A 15,727-nucleotide genomic window follows, 5' to 3' on the forward strand; every position below is an offset into this window, starting at 1 on the left:
CACTGGATATTAATATTGTATTTTTAACATACAAATGTCCCAGAAAAATATGAGTTTTTATTTTTGAAAAAATATATATATTATCCGATACAATATGCTCCCAATGTCGTATAAGCATTATTTACAGGTACAAAGAAACAGGCATCTGCTTGTTTGGAATCTCATTTCATGACAGTGGAAATTTTCAAGGAACAGTCAAGAACATGCAAGTATAATAAGAGTACATACTTCATATACACCTGGACTGATAAAATAAACAACACGGGAGCACGTTTTTCCGCTGCTGGATGTTCGAAACACTGCAAATCAACATCATATAAGTTGATTTAAATGAACTGCATGAAAATGAAGAAAGCTGAGACCTCTTTGGATTATTTGTTCCAAAAAGAGCAGAAACTTCCCCTCTGACTTCTGTTGTGCGAAGAGCGGCATTAAACAACTAGTCCCTGCTAATCTGCAGGTAGAGAAAACTCATCATGAGCACCAGCTCAAGACGCGGAGCTGGCAGCAAAACAAAGAAATGCACTACTCACGTGATTTATCAGCATTTTACTTCAGGCAAATTTAGATGCTGCTATACAGCTAAGGGCTATCGCAGCAATTAGGGAAGGTTCAGGTTTCATAAATTCCACACACCTCCAATGTAATAAATGGAACTGAACACACTGGTTCCTAGTTCCTACACATGACACGCATGACCCATCCGAAACAAATTGGTGGCTATCACGGAGCCCATGCTGGATACCAGCAACGATCATCGTCCCCGAGCGCTTCGTCTTCAGCAGGCAAATGTGGATTCATGTTTCTCCCTCATGACGCAATTTCCATCGCTGGGCTGACACGGCTGTCAGCGCAAGGCAGAGGGATTGCGCAACTGTTAATCATCCACACCATCTTCCAGCCAGCAGTTCGCTTCCACTCGAGAGCAGCAGCAAGCCGAGGCAGTTGGATCACAGGCTTTTGCCCCAGGACGCACTGCCTGTGCGCCCGCCGTACAGCATTCAGGTTTGTCAGCCTTCCGGCAAGCTCACAATTCACAACTCTGCATCAGCTATGCTGGTTTCATTTTTGCAACGATATGAAGGACAGAGAAATAACAACTCTGCAATATGACTTATTGCATTCATGTCGCAATAGCACCTGAAACAATTAACGAATTACATCATCATGCTTATGTTCCAGAGCTAGTACATCCAGCCATCTAGGCCAAACAACATCATATACTACAGATAAGTCGTCGTAAGGCAGACATGATAGAACTGCATATATGCGTTCTACAATACGGAACAAATGTTAACTTCAGAAGTAAAAGTAATGTATATGTAGAAGTCGTATTACATCTCAGTACCTCAGGGATAGAACCCTTCCAGGAAAACATGCAGTTCCCTTTAATTAGATGGAAAATATTGGCACATAACCTGAGAGACCATGTCCCAAACAAATGAAGGACCTTAGTTTTTGTATTGGATGATTCTACTAGGGAACCCGCGTTGGATATTTGTCCAAGCAAGCTGAAGAAAACTTAAATTGTGAGAATCCATGAGCATCTCCCGAGGAGGAGTGGCAGGCGTATCAAAGTTATCTTGGAGACTGATCACAGCTAGGGGGTGCAGGGTCGACAGGGACGAGCAAATAGGACCAATAAGATTACAATATCTCAAGCTAAGAACTCGGAGATTCGGAAGAGAATTAGCAAATGCATCGCACCAATCATCGGCGCTGGTAGACATATCCACTCCATCGAGGTAGAGCTCTCTCAGATTGTTGAGGTTGCCAACTAGGATCTGAAAGTTGGGTTCCTGCAAACATAGCCAACTAGTAACGCCAGGTATGCTGGTGCCATGGCCATTAAGAGAATCATCAGAAGCGGCATAGTAGAGAACAGAAAGATCCAAGGAGATAAGGTTTGCAAGTTTGCCGATGCCAATAGGTATCTGGCCTTGGAAGCCCGAAGTGGAGAGGTTGAGGTGGGTGAGCAAGGAGAGCCTCTCAAACCCGGTTGCCGGGAGATTGCACTGGCCAAAATTGTTCAGGCTAAGGTCGAGTAGTTGGAGCGAGGTGAGGTTGAAGATTGCAGGGTCAAGGCCTTGACTGTACAAGCCACGGCCGCTAAGCTCTAGAGCAGTGACATAGCCAGAGGAGTTGCTGCAGCCAACACCTTCCCAAAGACAGCAATCAGTGCCATCCTGCCATGAGTCGAGGGCGCTGGGGTAGCGGAAGAAGGAAAAGGATCGCTTTAGCTGGAGGAGGCTTGCAGCCTGGTCTGGATGGCATCGGAGAGTGGGGTTATCGTCACCATGGGTGTGGGAGGTGGCTAGTGCCGAAAACATTGCAAGAAAGAGTAGTAGCGCCCAACAAATTGAAGCCATTTGGTTCTAACTAGTTGTTTGTCTTCCTTTTGAGAAAACAAGCAGGAGTACAGTTAGGCTTTATAGAGGGAATACCAAAGAAAATTAGAAACAAGAGGTTCAGAAATTTTAGTTTTTTTTTTCGAAAAGGGGATCTCCCCGGCCTCTGCATCAGAACGATGCATACGGCCATCGTATTAACCAAATAACAAAAGGTGCCAACAAGGTTCCATAGTCTCCAGCCAAACAAAAAGCAAAGGATAAATGCAGCTCACACAGAGCGACAGACGGCTAGATACACAAACTAGCCCGAAAAAGATGCCACAACCGGCTGGCTAAAAATAGATAGGGAAACTAATTGCCTATCCTATTACATGACCGCCATCCAAACCGGTTGAAGATATCCCGAGCTACCATCTCCCAACGGATAGATCCAGTAACCAAATGCTCCCTGGCCTCCATCGAAGTGAGTAGCGACCACGAACGGATCAATGTCGTAGCTCGGAAAATAACCTGCAAAAAATGAATCCGTGATGTTCTGTTAAAAACCGAATCATTTCTGCAATTCCAGATAGTCCATAACAAAGCGCAAACTCCAACCCGAATATGTCTTGCTAATTCAGGCTCAACCCCATTAAGCCATGTCTCAAATAAAGCATTGACCGAAGTCGGTCGAGTAATATTAAAAGCAATATGGACCGTCCGTCATAGAACTTTGGCCAACGGGCAATCAAAGAATAAATGCTTAATCGTCTCATTCCGATCACAGAAACTACACCTAGTAGGTCCTGTCCAATTGCGATTAATCAAGTTGTCCTTTGTTAAAATAACTTGTTTATGGACAAACCACATAAACACTTTAATTTTTAAAGGAACTTTGACAGCCCAAACATACTTGGAAGTTGGAATAGCATTCGAATTAATAACATCAATATACATTGATTTAACTGTAAATACTCCAGAGCTAGTCAACTTCCAGCGCAATATATCGGGTTGGCGAGAAAGTTGAACCTCCATCAGTCTCCTAACTAGATGGAGCCATTCTTCCCAACGATTGCCCGCTAGCGACCGTCGAAACTGAATATTAAGGGGGACAGATTGGAATACCGTTGCCACGAACACCTCACGTCGTTGAGCAATCCGATATAAAGACGGATATTGAATGGCTAAAGGTGATTCACCAAGCCAAGTATCCTCCCAGAAACGTGTACTTGTATCGTTTCCAATAACAAATCTCGTCCTATTGAACATAGATTGTTTGACTTTCATTAGTCCTTTCCAGAAAGGCGAATCAGTCGGCCTGACTGTGACCTGGGACAATGATTTAGTCTGGAGGTACTTGTTGCGGAGGATCTGCGCCCACATGGCCTCAGTCCCGGAAGACAGCTTCCACAACCATTTACTAAGAAGGCATCTGTTCTTAACTTCAAGATTTTCAATACCAAGACCCCCTTGGTCTTTCGGTCTACAGATGATGTCCCATTTAGCAAGCCGGTATTTTCTTTTAAGTTCATCACCCTGCCAAAAGAAACGCGACCGATAAAAGTCCAGTCGTTTCCTAACACCAACTGGGACCTCAAAGAAAGATAAGAGAAACATAGGCATACTCGTGAGCACCGAATTAATCAATATCAAACGGCCTCCGTATGACATGAGCTTACCCTTCCAACAGCTCAGTTTTTTCTTAAATCGATCCTCGATGCACTTCCATTCTCTGTTTGTTAGCCTGCGATGGTGAATCGGAATACCAAGGTAAGATAAGGGTAAACTCCCCAACTCGCACCCAAACAATTGCCTATAAGACTCCTGGTCGTCTTTGGCTCTACCAAAGCAGAACAACTCGCTCTTATGAAAGTTAATTTTTAACCCGGTCAATTGTTCAAACAGGCATAACACTAGCTTCATATTTCTCGCCTTGGCCAAATCATGCTCCATAAAGATGATTGTATCATCGGCGTACTGAAGGATGGAAACACCTCCCTCAACAAGGTGAGGTACCAACCCACCCACTTGACCATTCTCCTTAGCCCTTCCTATCAAAATTGCTAACATATCCACCACAATGTTAAACAGGATAGGGGACATCGGATCTCCTTGTCTTAGGCCTTTATGTGTCTGGAAGTAATGACCTATGTCGTCATTTACTTTAATTCCCACACTCCTTTTTTGCGTAAATGATTCGACCTGTCGGCTCCAGGCTTCATCAAAACCTTTCATACGCAATGCCTGTTGGAGGAATGGCCACTTAACCTTATCGTACGCTTTTTTGAAATCCACCTTAAAAATTACTCCATCTAATTTTTTGGAATGGATTTCATGGAGCGTTTCATGAAGAACAACCACCCCTTCAAGGATGTTCCTGTCCGGCATGAAAGCAGTTTGGGATTGCTGCACCACAGACTGCGCAATCTGTGTGAGCCTATTAGTCCCGACCTTGGTGAAGATTTTGAAACTAACATTGAGGAGGCAGATCGGTCTGAACTGCTCAATCCTCACAGCATCCGTTTTCTTCGGGAGCAATGTGATAGTTCCAAAATTCAAGTGAAATAATTGAAGCTTTCTAGAGAATAAATCATGAAACATCGGTAGTAAATCCCCCTTAATAATGTGCCAGCACTTTTTATAGAACTCAGTCGGGAACCCATCCGGACCGGGAGCCTTACTATTTTTCATTTGTACAATAGCATCGAACACCTTCTTTTCTGAGAACGGGGCAACCAGGATATCATTATCAGCAGCAGACAATTGAGGCACGTCCTCGATCCTGGACTCATCGAGGGACACACAATTGTCCTCCGGCGGTCCAAATAACTGTCTATAGTATTCGGTAATATAGGTTTTGAGATTATCCTGACCTAAAATAGTACCCTCGTCCTGCTCTAGCTGAAAGATCCGCTTCTTTCTATGCTTACCATTAGCAATGAGGTGAAAGAATTGAGTATTCGCGTCCCCTTGGACTACTTTGCGGACCTTGGCACGCAAAGCCCACTTCAATTCTTCTTCGCGAAGAAGTTCTTTCAGCCTCTTATCTGCCTCATTTTTAACCTGGACCTCGGCAGGCAGCAACATCGCGGATTCGGCTTTTACATCCAAGGCCTGTACAAGAGAGAGGAGCCTATCCTTCTCAATCTTATACACCCCATTGAGGTGCTTAGCCCAACCCTGTAAGAAACTTCTCAAATGCCTAATTTTATTCTGCCAGCGCTCGACCGCCATCCTTCCTCCAACACCCTTGGCCCACTCCCTGGCTATGATGTCTAAGAACCCCTCGCGTTCGAACCAGGCCATCTCAAATGAGAAGGTGTTTTTGTTTCCCATATGGTTCGGCTCCCCTGAGTCAACGAACAATGGTGTGTGATCGGAGATTCCCCGCGTGAGAGCTTGCACCGTAACAAGAGGGAACTTCTGTTCCCACTCCACGCTGGCGAGAACCCGATCAAGCTTTTCATACATCGGGTGTGGCAGAGCATTAGCCCAAGTAAACTTTCTACCAGAAAGATCTATCTCCCTTATATCTAAGCTTTCAATAATGGTATTGAACATAAACGACCACCTGCCGTCAAAGTTATCATTATTTTTCTCCTCTCTCCTCCTAATGATATTGAAATCCCCCCCGACCAAAATCGGAAGCTGTTCAGACCCACAGATCCGAACAAGATCCGCCAGAAACTCCGGTTTAAGCTCGGGTTGTGCGGCACCATACACCGCTACCAAAGCCCAGTTGAACCCATCAACTTTAGACCTAACTCGAAACTTTACCGCGAAGTCACCCATTACTACACTCCGGACTTCAAGGGAATCGCATCTCACACCCAGTAAGATACCTCCTGATCTACCTCGTGGCGGGAGACAATGCCAGTCGAAATCAATACCACCCACAAGAGAGGAAAGAAACTGTGGCGCAAAATTCTCTCTACCGGTTTCCGATAAAGCAATGAAATCTAACCGATGTTCCAGAGAAGCTTCAGCAAGAAACCTTCTTTTAGCCAAGTCCTTCAGGCCTCTGCTATTCCAAAAGATTCCTTTATAGTTCATCATGGAAGTTTTTAGCAGTCCGAATCCTAGCACTCCTACGAACTGCAGAATCGGGATAAATCTTTCGTTTCCACTTACGCTTTGGCTTAGTGGGCTCCGTCGCCCGGTCCTCATAACTGGGCTGAAAGGAACCGACATCTACATCATCTAAGGGCGCATCATCGCCCTCAGACTCCTGATTAGAAGGTGCTAGATCCGCACATAGATTATTTAGCACTCTAACCCCTAACGCATCAATTTCCTCATCGTTCATGGGTTTGACCGCAGCAAGATTACGAATAGTCTCTAAGGCCCGCTCCGCCTCTAAATCTAACATATCATTCACTGAATTGGAAATTTCATTATCAGTAGCGCCTAGTGAAACTCCTAATTGGTTTGCATTATTAATAATCTCCTCAGGAGCAAAATGCAATGAAGAATTAGATATGTTAACGGACATACCAGAAGAGATCGCAACATCGTGAAGCTTGGCCTCCCTCATAGCGCACCGCTGCTGCATATCGTCCACCTCCGGAAGGTCCAGAACGCAAGCACTCATCCGTCTCCCCGTCGAGACCGGGTCTGGGATCCTGCCAAAGGCAATAACCTCCTCTCGAGAATGAGGAGGCCGCGGGCTCCCAATGCCCTCGGACAAGTGCCCGGCGGGTAGGACAAGAGACGGGACAACGGGGGCCACCTGCCCACTCCCTCCTCCTGCCCCGCCCACCGGCTCAGAGGGAAGCGTCGAAGTCGCCGACGGTGCGGTCCTCCTGACCGCAGATGAGGAAGGGATGTCTAGGGCCAGTGCAGGGGAAACCGTCGTTGTCGAAGGAGAAGCAGTCCACCTGACTGCCGGAGAGGAGGGGAGAGCCACGGCCACCTGCCCCAGCTCTCCCCCCAGCGCAGCCGCCAGCGCGAGGGCCACTGCCCCAACCGGAGAAGCAGGAGCCGAGGCCTCCTGCCTCGGGCTCGCTACCCCGGCACTGGCCAAGCCGACCGGTACCGGCGTCGCAGTGGGAGAGGAGGCTAGGCTACCTCCCCCACTACCGACCAACACCGGCCTCACCGGTGTGACCTGCGCCAGACCATGAGAGGGAGAGGCCGGGGCCACCTACCCTAGACTCCCCTCCCCAAAGAGCACCTCCGAACCTGTCGTTATATCCCTACTCGAAGCCACGGTAGGAGGAAGCGAACCCACCTGAGGCTCCACCTCCGTAACCATCACAGGACTAGCCACAACATCAAGCTCCAAAGGAGGGAGCATACACTCAAAGCAATCATCAGACTCAACCCTGTCACTCCAAAGCCGAGGAGGAGCCGAAGCTGGCTCGAAGGACCCAAAACGCAACGTACTCATCGGTATCGTCGGGGCCGATGCAGGTTCAACTCCAGAACCATCACCGGGCAACTGAGCAGCCGTGCTAGGCCCATTGGCCCTCTCTCGTCCTGCCTCATCAGTCGGGTCCTCACGAGCACTGGCATCACCATCCCCCTCGTGCATGTCCATATCAGCCCTAGAACCCACATCGGCAAACAACTCGGCATCCTCAAACTCTATCTCAAGAGGAAACACCTCTCCCCGATAAAACCAGTTAACCGCGTTCGGGATAAAATCAATGTCCAGAACGCCCACTAAGAGCCGGGCCACCCCATGTGCGCGGGTAAAAGCCATGTCCACTTCCTCAGTCTTACCCACTAGCATACCCAAACTCGCCACTACTCGAGCATCGGTTAAAGCCTCAGATGGGGCCCCTGAAAACCGCAGCCACACCTGTGTAAGCGGTTTTCCCTTAGGCTCCTCCTTTTTCCATTCGTGTTTTTTTTTAGAAAAGGAGGATGACCCCCGGCCTCTGCATCTGGGAGATGCATACGGCCACTTTATTGATTATTCTCGAGGACCGTACAAAGTGTTACAACAATGTGTCTGAATCCACCATCTTGGCAACATATGCCGCTACTCCTATCCAAAATGATTAGGGGGTGCTAGCTGGGCCACTACCCAAACCACTCACCTAAGCCTAACATCAAAAGCCGGAAGCCGAAACTCATTCGGAAGCCCCAGCCGAGCCACATACCGGGTCTGGGGCACAATCCGGTCAGACGCACTCGTGTGTCGTCGCCGCCATCTTCCACAGGTCCATCTTCAGATCATATTGAGGCTTCTACCTTGTCTGGCCACTCTGCCATCGACGTCACCATGACGCCAGACAACTTCCTCCTCCTGCACGAGTCCATCTCCGCGCATCAGACGCCGAGTCTCCACAGCACCATGCCGCTGAGATCCGCCACCATCAATGTGAAAGATGAAGCACCGCTCCACCAAAGTCGCCGTCCTCTAGTCCCTCGAGTCGTGTGCACCTCCAAGAATGACGCCCCCAGGGGGGAAACGACACCAGAGAGCCGCCGTCATCCGATCTACTGATCTAGGGTTTCCCCCGAAGGTTGCAGAGAGTGGCCTTGAACTTCTCCACGACGATGCCTTCAGGAAGGGAACGATGCAGACAGCGTCGCCATCGCCGGCCTAGGCAATAGCCAATAGCAGGTTTTCACCCAGATCTGATCGAAGACCTCCATCTCTCGTACACGGGTCGCCGTCCGAGAAAGCCGCCGACGAGCAGACGCCAGAGCAGTCCCGCCGCCGCTGCGCGCAGACCGGCCGACCACGTGGTTGCAGCCACGCCGCTGCAATCCACCTCTATGCAGAGCCCACGAGGACCTGCGCCGCCACCCCGCGACGCCCGCTACCGCCAGGGATCAAATCCGCGCGGATCTAGCCGGAGGCGTGCCGGCCCGCCACTGCCGGTCTTCGCTCAAGTAATCCAAATAACACAATGGGCCAAAAAAAGGAAAGCCCCCGGTGGACTTCCACCATACGTGTGAGACGGGTTGCGTGGAACTGTGATCCTTGCAGATTTTCCCGTAGGGCAGGGACCATAGGTTCCTTCAGATATGTCCATAATAGCTAGATGTTGTTTGGAAGCTACTAACCCAGTGGCACTAGACTAGACGATGACTTGTGAGTTGCAGCTAGGACTCCAGGAGCAGCATGTAGTGCTCTGCTTCTGCAAGTAGACGTACCCTTGGCTGATGCACGCAGCAAGAAAGGCCAAGCTCCGGCAAGGCAAGCAAGACTTGACACCATTTACGTGCCGCGTGGCGCGTGGTATGCAGAAGAAGTGCAGTTCTTGGGTAGCGATGTGACATTTTTACGAAAAGTAGTGGTTGTACCACGGTGCATCATGCAAGAAAACATAGCAAAACATTTCAAAAAATTCTGAAACTTTGTGAGAATAATCATCAACAAATGTTATGGGCGCTAACAAAGTTTGGTGGTCAAATAACATTCGACGAGTTCTGTACAAAAAAGATAAAAAAATATATACAAAATCCAGTCAAATAGTGCACTTACATTTTGACTAATTTTCAGTGATTTTGTCTTTTTTGTACATAGCTCCTCCAATGTTATTTGACCCCCAAAATTTTGTAAGTGCCCATAATATTTGTTGATGATCATTCCTACATTTCAGAACTTTTTGAAATCTTTTGATATGTTTTCTTGTGTGGGTGCACCGAGCTGGGGTGCAGGAAAACCACTCTCTTAGATGATTTAGTTGCGAGTTGCACCTGTTTACTGCTTCCATTGCTCATAGCTCGCTTTTCTTCTATTAAAGATCACTTTACATGACAAATTTGGCACATAAACAGAGATGTCCCAAACAAATCAAGGACGCTCGCTTTCAACTTTTATAGGAAGATTCTATTAAGGAACCAGCATCGGAGATTTGTCAAAGCTAGTTGAAGAAAATTTAAATTGCCAAAATCCATGAGCATCTCCCGAGGAGGAGTGGCAGACGTATCAAAGTTATCTTGGTCTTGGAGACTGATCACAGCTAGGGAGTGCAGGGTCGACAGGGACGGGCAAATAGGACCAACAAGATTACAATATCTCAAGCTAAGAACTCGGAGATTCGGAAGAGAATTAGCAAATGCATCGCACCAATCATCTGCGCTGGTAGACATATCCACTCCATCGAGGTAGAGCTCTCTCAGATTGTTGAGGTTGCCAACTAGGATCTGAAACTTGGGTTCCTGCAGCCATAGCCAACTAGTAACGCACTACCGGAATCGCATCCTATGCCGACGGCCAGGGCCGTCGGCATAGCCCTGAATGGCCATTGGGACAGGCCTATGCCGATGGCCGTCGGCAACATATCCGTTGGCGTAGCCAGGAAGGCCGTCGGCATAGAAAGGTCGTCGGCATAGGACCTATCTCGACGGTGTCCGTACATCTATGCCAACAGCCCTGGCCGTCGGCAATGTTATCGCCTAACGGCGGCCGCCGTCAAGTGTTGACCAACGCGTACTCGACACGTGGCACATCTGTGCCGATGGCCTAGCCGTCGGCATAGTTTCAAACTAAGCTGACGGCTAGGCCGTCGGCATAGACATGCCACGTGGCGAGCAGGCGTCACCCCTGGGGCGGGACTATGCCGACGGCCTAGCTGTTGGCCTAGTTTGAAACTATGCCGACGGCTAGACCGTCGGCATAGACCTGCCACGTGGCAGCCACTGGAAGCTCCTGGAGCAGGCCTATGCCGAGTTCGAAAGCCGTCGACATAGACCTGCCACGTGGCAGCCACTCGGAGCTCACGGCAGCTCTATGCCGACGGCCTAGCCGTCGGCATAGTTTTTTGTCTGTTTTTTTTTCTTTTTTCTGTTTTGTTTTAGCTCAATTCATTTGAATATATACAGCATCACACAACAAATATATGCATCACATAACAGCTGGCCCAGCAGCATCACACAACAAATTCATCATCACACATCATAAAAAGTATCGCAAAGCATAAACATATAAGTATCATCACCACAAAGCATATAAGAATCTCACAAACAACAATAAGAAACATCACAAGCATATAAGTATCATCACCACCAAGACCGCCACAATGTGACCCAAAGGCTTAAGCGCCAGGACGTTGAGCACCACGGAGGTCGTCACCGCCAAGACCGCCAAAGCCCGGGTCATCACTGCTAGCGGCAGCGCTACCGCCAAGACCGCCTCCACCTCCGCCTCCGCCTCCGTGGATCGGAGTGGTCGGGCTCCGTGTCTCAGGAGTGCTGCGAAGACCACCGCCAACGGTAGATCCACCTGTTCCCTGGATGTTGAAAAGACATATGCACGGGATATATGACTGTGTTGAAAGGCATGACATGCTTTGGGTGAATAGATTGGGGATGAACTAACCGGCGAGGGGCCAGCGTTCTGTGCCACAAACTCCTCAACGCTCATCAGCACTGGTTGTGCTGGAGGGCATTGTGTTGGAGGGAACTGAGGACACCTGCCGGCCGCCATATCCTGAAAAGCCTGCTGCATCTGGCTATCCCTCTGCACTTGGTGTTCATAAAGCCTCTGATGCCACGCCATGGTCTCCAGACTTGTGAGAGGCCGCCTACGCAAGATTTGGCGGCATGCTAGCCCCCGGAGGCCGTCGGCCACAGCCGTAGACGCGCGAAGGGCAATCCGCGTAGAGGGAATTTTTCGGATACTTCTCCATCACCAAAAATTATGAAAAAAATACCATCGTTACTATAGCACATGTGCCCACGTCGTGCAAAAAAACTCATGATTTTATCGCGCTCCGAGTATTTAGTAATATTGACGCCGCATCGTTACCGCAGAACATCTACTACCGTGTCATCGCCGTCCGTGAGGGGGGGCCACGCACCGGAGACACGTCCCGCCTCTTCGGACATGCCACCACACCACCCCGCATGTATGAGGGCCCGGTGCGACGCTCCGGTGGCATTGCTACCCCCAGTGCCCCCGTCCCGCCTAACCCTGTAGCGTTTGACCACGGGATCTAGCCCTTTGACTTTGCACGAACGGACTTTGACCAATGGACCTCCCCACCCGGTTGTGTTAGGTCAGTCTATAGGAACACTTTGGAGCAACATCCGGGCCAGATGTTGCCGTGGGCCTATGGGCTGACCTTACACAACCGGGTGGATACGTCTACTGCTCAAAGCCCGTCCGTGCAAAGTCAAAGGGGTAGATCCCGTGGTCAAACGCTACAGGGTTAGGCGGGACGGGGGCCCTAGGGGGTAGCAATGCCACTGGAGCGTCGCACTGGGACCTCATACAAGCCGTGCCGGGTGCCTACGCCTGCCACCATGCTTATATAACTGTAGGAGGGCCACCGCAACACCTGGCGGCATTGCTACCCCCCAGGTACCCCGTCCCGTCTAACCCTGACACAGACGACCGCCGGGTCTATCCCTTTGACTTCCGCTGGACGTAGTTTGACCGGTGGACCTTTTCACCTTGTTGTCATAGCCCAGCCATAGCTACACCCCCCAACACAGTCCCGACACAACCCACCCCAAGATTTCTTCTGTGTCAGCCCGACGTGGCCGTTTCCCCCCTCCGGGGCACGACGGCATCGACGCCCGTGAGGGGGGAGGGGGCACACCCCGGAGCCGCGTGCCTGCGCCTGCCACCACGTTTCCACAACCGTGGGAGGGCCCACCGCAACACCTGGCGGCATTGCTACCCCCCACAGGTACCCGGCCCGTCCCGTCTAACCTCTCCGTGACACGACGGAAGAAGGCCCGTGTGGGGGGCAATCGATATATGTTTTCTGTACATTTGAGTTAATGAAATTAGTATTGGAAAAAAATTTAAGAGAAAATACCAAAAATATAAATATATTATTAGAAATCTATGACGTGGCGTAGGGCGGGGATCAATGACGTGGCAAAAACCATGGGCCAGGCCTATGCCGACGGCCTAGCCGTCGGCATAGAAATGCCACCCCACGGGACCGGCGAACGACGTGGATCGATGACGTGGCGGCGCGGCGGATCGATGACGTCGGCGTAGCTATGCCGACGGCTAGGCCGTCGGCGTAGGTATGCCGACGGCCACCGTTAGCCCGTCGGCGTAGCCTGACACCGTCAAACTGCCGTCGCCGCCCGGGTAGACGGGCCCACGCGATATGCCGACGGCCTTCTCTATGCCGACGGCCCCCGTCGGTATATTCGGAGAAACGCCGACGGCTTATCTATGCCGACGGCCCCCGTCGGCATAGATGGTTATACGCCGACGGCCTTCCTACGCCGACGGCTTTTATTGGGCCGTCGGGGTATGCCCATATATGCCGACGGGGGCCGTCGGCATAGATATGGCCGTCGGCAAAACAAGTTTTTCTGGTAGTGACGCCAGGGATGCTGGTGCCATGGCCATTAAGAGAATCATCAGAAGCGGCATATTAGAGAACAGAAAGATCCAAGGAGATAAGGTTTGCAAGTTTGCCGATGCCAATAGGTATCTGGCCTTGGAAGCCCGAAGTGGAGAGGTTGAGGTGGGTGAGCAAGGAGAGCCTCTCAAACCCGGTTGCCGGGAGATGCACTGGCCAAAATTGTTCAGGCTAAGGTCGAGTAGTTGGAGCAGGGTGAGGTTGAAGATTGCAGGGTCAAGGCCTTGACTATACAAGCCACGGCCGCTAAGCTCTAGAGCAGTGACATAGCCAGAGGAGTTGCTGCAGCCAACACCTTCCCAAAGACAGCAGTCAGTGCCATCCTGCCATGAGTCGAGGGCCCTGGGGTAGCGGAAGAAGGAGAAGGATCGCTTTAGCTGGAGGAGGCTTGGAGCCTGGTCCGGATGGCATCGGAGAGTGAGGTTATCGTCAGTTTCATGGGCGTCGGACGTGGCTAGTGCCGAAAACATTGCAAGAAAGAGTACTAGCGCCCAACAAATTGAGGCCATTTGGTTCTAACTAGTTGTTTCTCTTCCTTTTGAGAAAAAAAGCAGGAGTACAGTTAGGCTTTATAGAGAGAATACCAAAGAAAATTAGAAACAAGAAGTTCAGAAATTGTAGTGACGGATTTGTCACAAGTTGTATCAATTCAAGTTTTATGCCGGTCTTTGCTCCAGTAATCCAAATAACACAATGGGCCAAAAAAAAGGAAAGCCCCCAGTGACGCGAGAGAGACGAGTTCCGCCATACGTGAGATGGGTTGCGTGGAACTGTGATCCTTGCAGATTTTCCCGTAGGACAGGGGCCATAGGTTCCTTCAGATATGTCCATAATAGCTAGATATTGTTTGGAAGCTATTGCCCCAGTGGCACTAGATGGTGAGTTGGGAGTATGACTCAGAGTGGACAGAGCCAATATCTGCAGAGTGGCACTAGACTAGACGATGACTTGTGATGTGAGTAGCAATTAGGACTCTAGGGGTAGCATCTACTGCTCTGCTGCTGCAAGTGGAAGTATCCTTTACTGGTGCATGCAGGAAGAGAAAAGCAAAGCTCCGGCAAGGCAAGCAGGATTTGGCACCGTGGCGCGTGGGTGCAGAAGAAGTGCAATTCTTGGGTAGTGATCGACCATTTTTTATGTTTTAAATCTGGCTGAGTTTTCTACATAGTACTTCCTTCAGTCCGTAATAAGCACCGTAGTTTTGAACTAAGGTTGAACTAATCTTGTAGTTCAAAACTGCGACACCTTTGGCTAGACATACATTGGTGAGGTTACCGACCCTGGGTGCCGGAGGTGGCTACTGCCGAAAGAATTGCAAGGAAAAGTAGCAACACCCAACCGAGTGAATCCATTTTGTCCAAGTCTACTTATTACTCATCTTTAATTTGGAGAGAACAAGCAGGAGCACTGCTAGGCTTTATACAAAGCAAAACACAAGCAAGAGTGTCAGAAACAGTGTAGTGATGGATCGTTGGAATTGAATCAATCCAAGTTTTATGCCGGTCTTCGCTTGGGTTGTGCAAAAAACACAATGGGCCAGAAACGGGAAGCTCTCTGCCCATGCGTGCAAGACGGGTTGCGTACGTGGAACTGTTATCCTTGCAGATTTTCCCATAGGGCATTGACGGGCACCATACATTCCATTCCATCAGCTAAATTTCTTTTGGAAGCTACTGTCCCGTTCCAATTGGCACTAACACTACTGGAAAAAATGACTTTGTCAAGTATGAGGCTGTTTGCCGAGTACTCCCTCTGTAAACTAATTTAAAAGTGTTTAGATTACTATTTTAGTGATCTAAACGTTTTTATATTAGTTTATTGAGGAAGTACACTTTATCGGGGCACTCAGCAATCCTGTCTTCGTCGCCGACGAGTACGTATACAAATATACCTCGCGGAAAGTAAAACTCGGCGAAAGCACATCTTTGCCGAGTATCAAAATAAAAAAACTAGGCAACAGAAAAATACTCCGCAGAGGCGCATCTTTGCCGAGTGTAATGCTAGGTGAATATGTTTTTCAGTATTTCTTTTTTTATATTCTTTCTTTTCATTTACTTTTTTTATTTCCTTCCTTTCTCTATATTCATTATTTTATTTCTGTTCTTT

At 49.3% G+C, this 15,727-nt stretch overlaps 2 pseudogenes; both read right to left on the minus strand.

Annotated features, from left to right (window-relative positions):
• Positions 1-534: 534 nt before the first annotated feature.
• On the minus strand, positions 535-2,387 carry LOC119266766 (annotated as a pseudogene).
• Positions 2,388-10,122: 7,735 nt separating this feature from the next.
• LOC119271029 lies at positions 10,123-14,209 on the minus strand (annotated as a pseudogene).
• Between the last annotated feature and the right edge of the window lie 1,518 nt (positions 14,210-15,727).

The sequence above is a fragment of the Triticum dicoccoides genome, chromosome 3A, assembly GCF_002162155.2.
Source record: "Triticum dicoccoides isolate Atlit2015 ecotype Zavitan chromosome 3A, WEW_v2.0, whole genome shotgun sequence".
Classification (NCBI taxonomy): Eukaryota; Viridiplantae; Streptophyta; class Magnoliopsida; order Poales; family Poaceae; genus Triticum; species Triticum dicoccoides.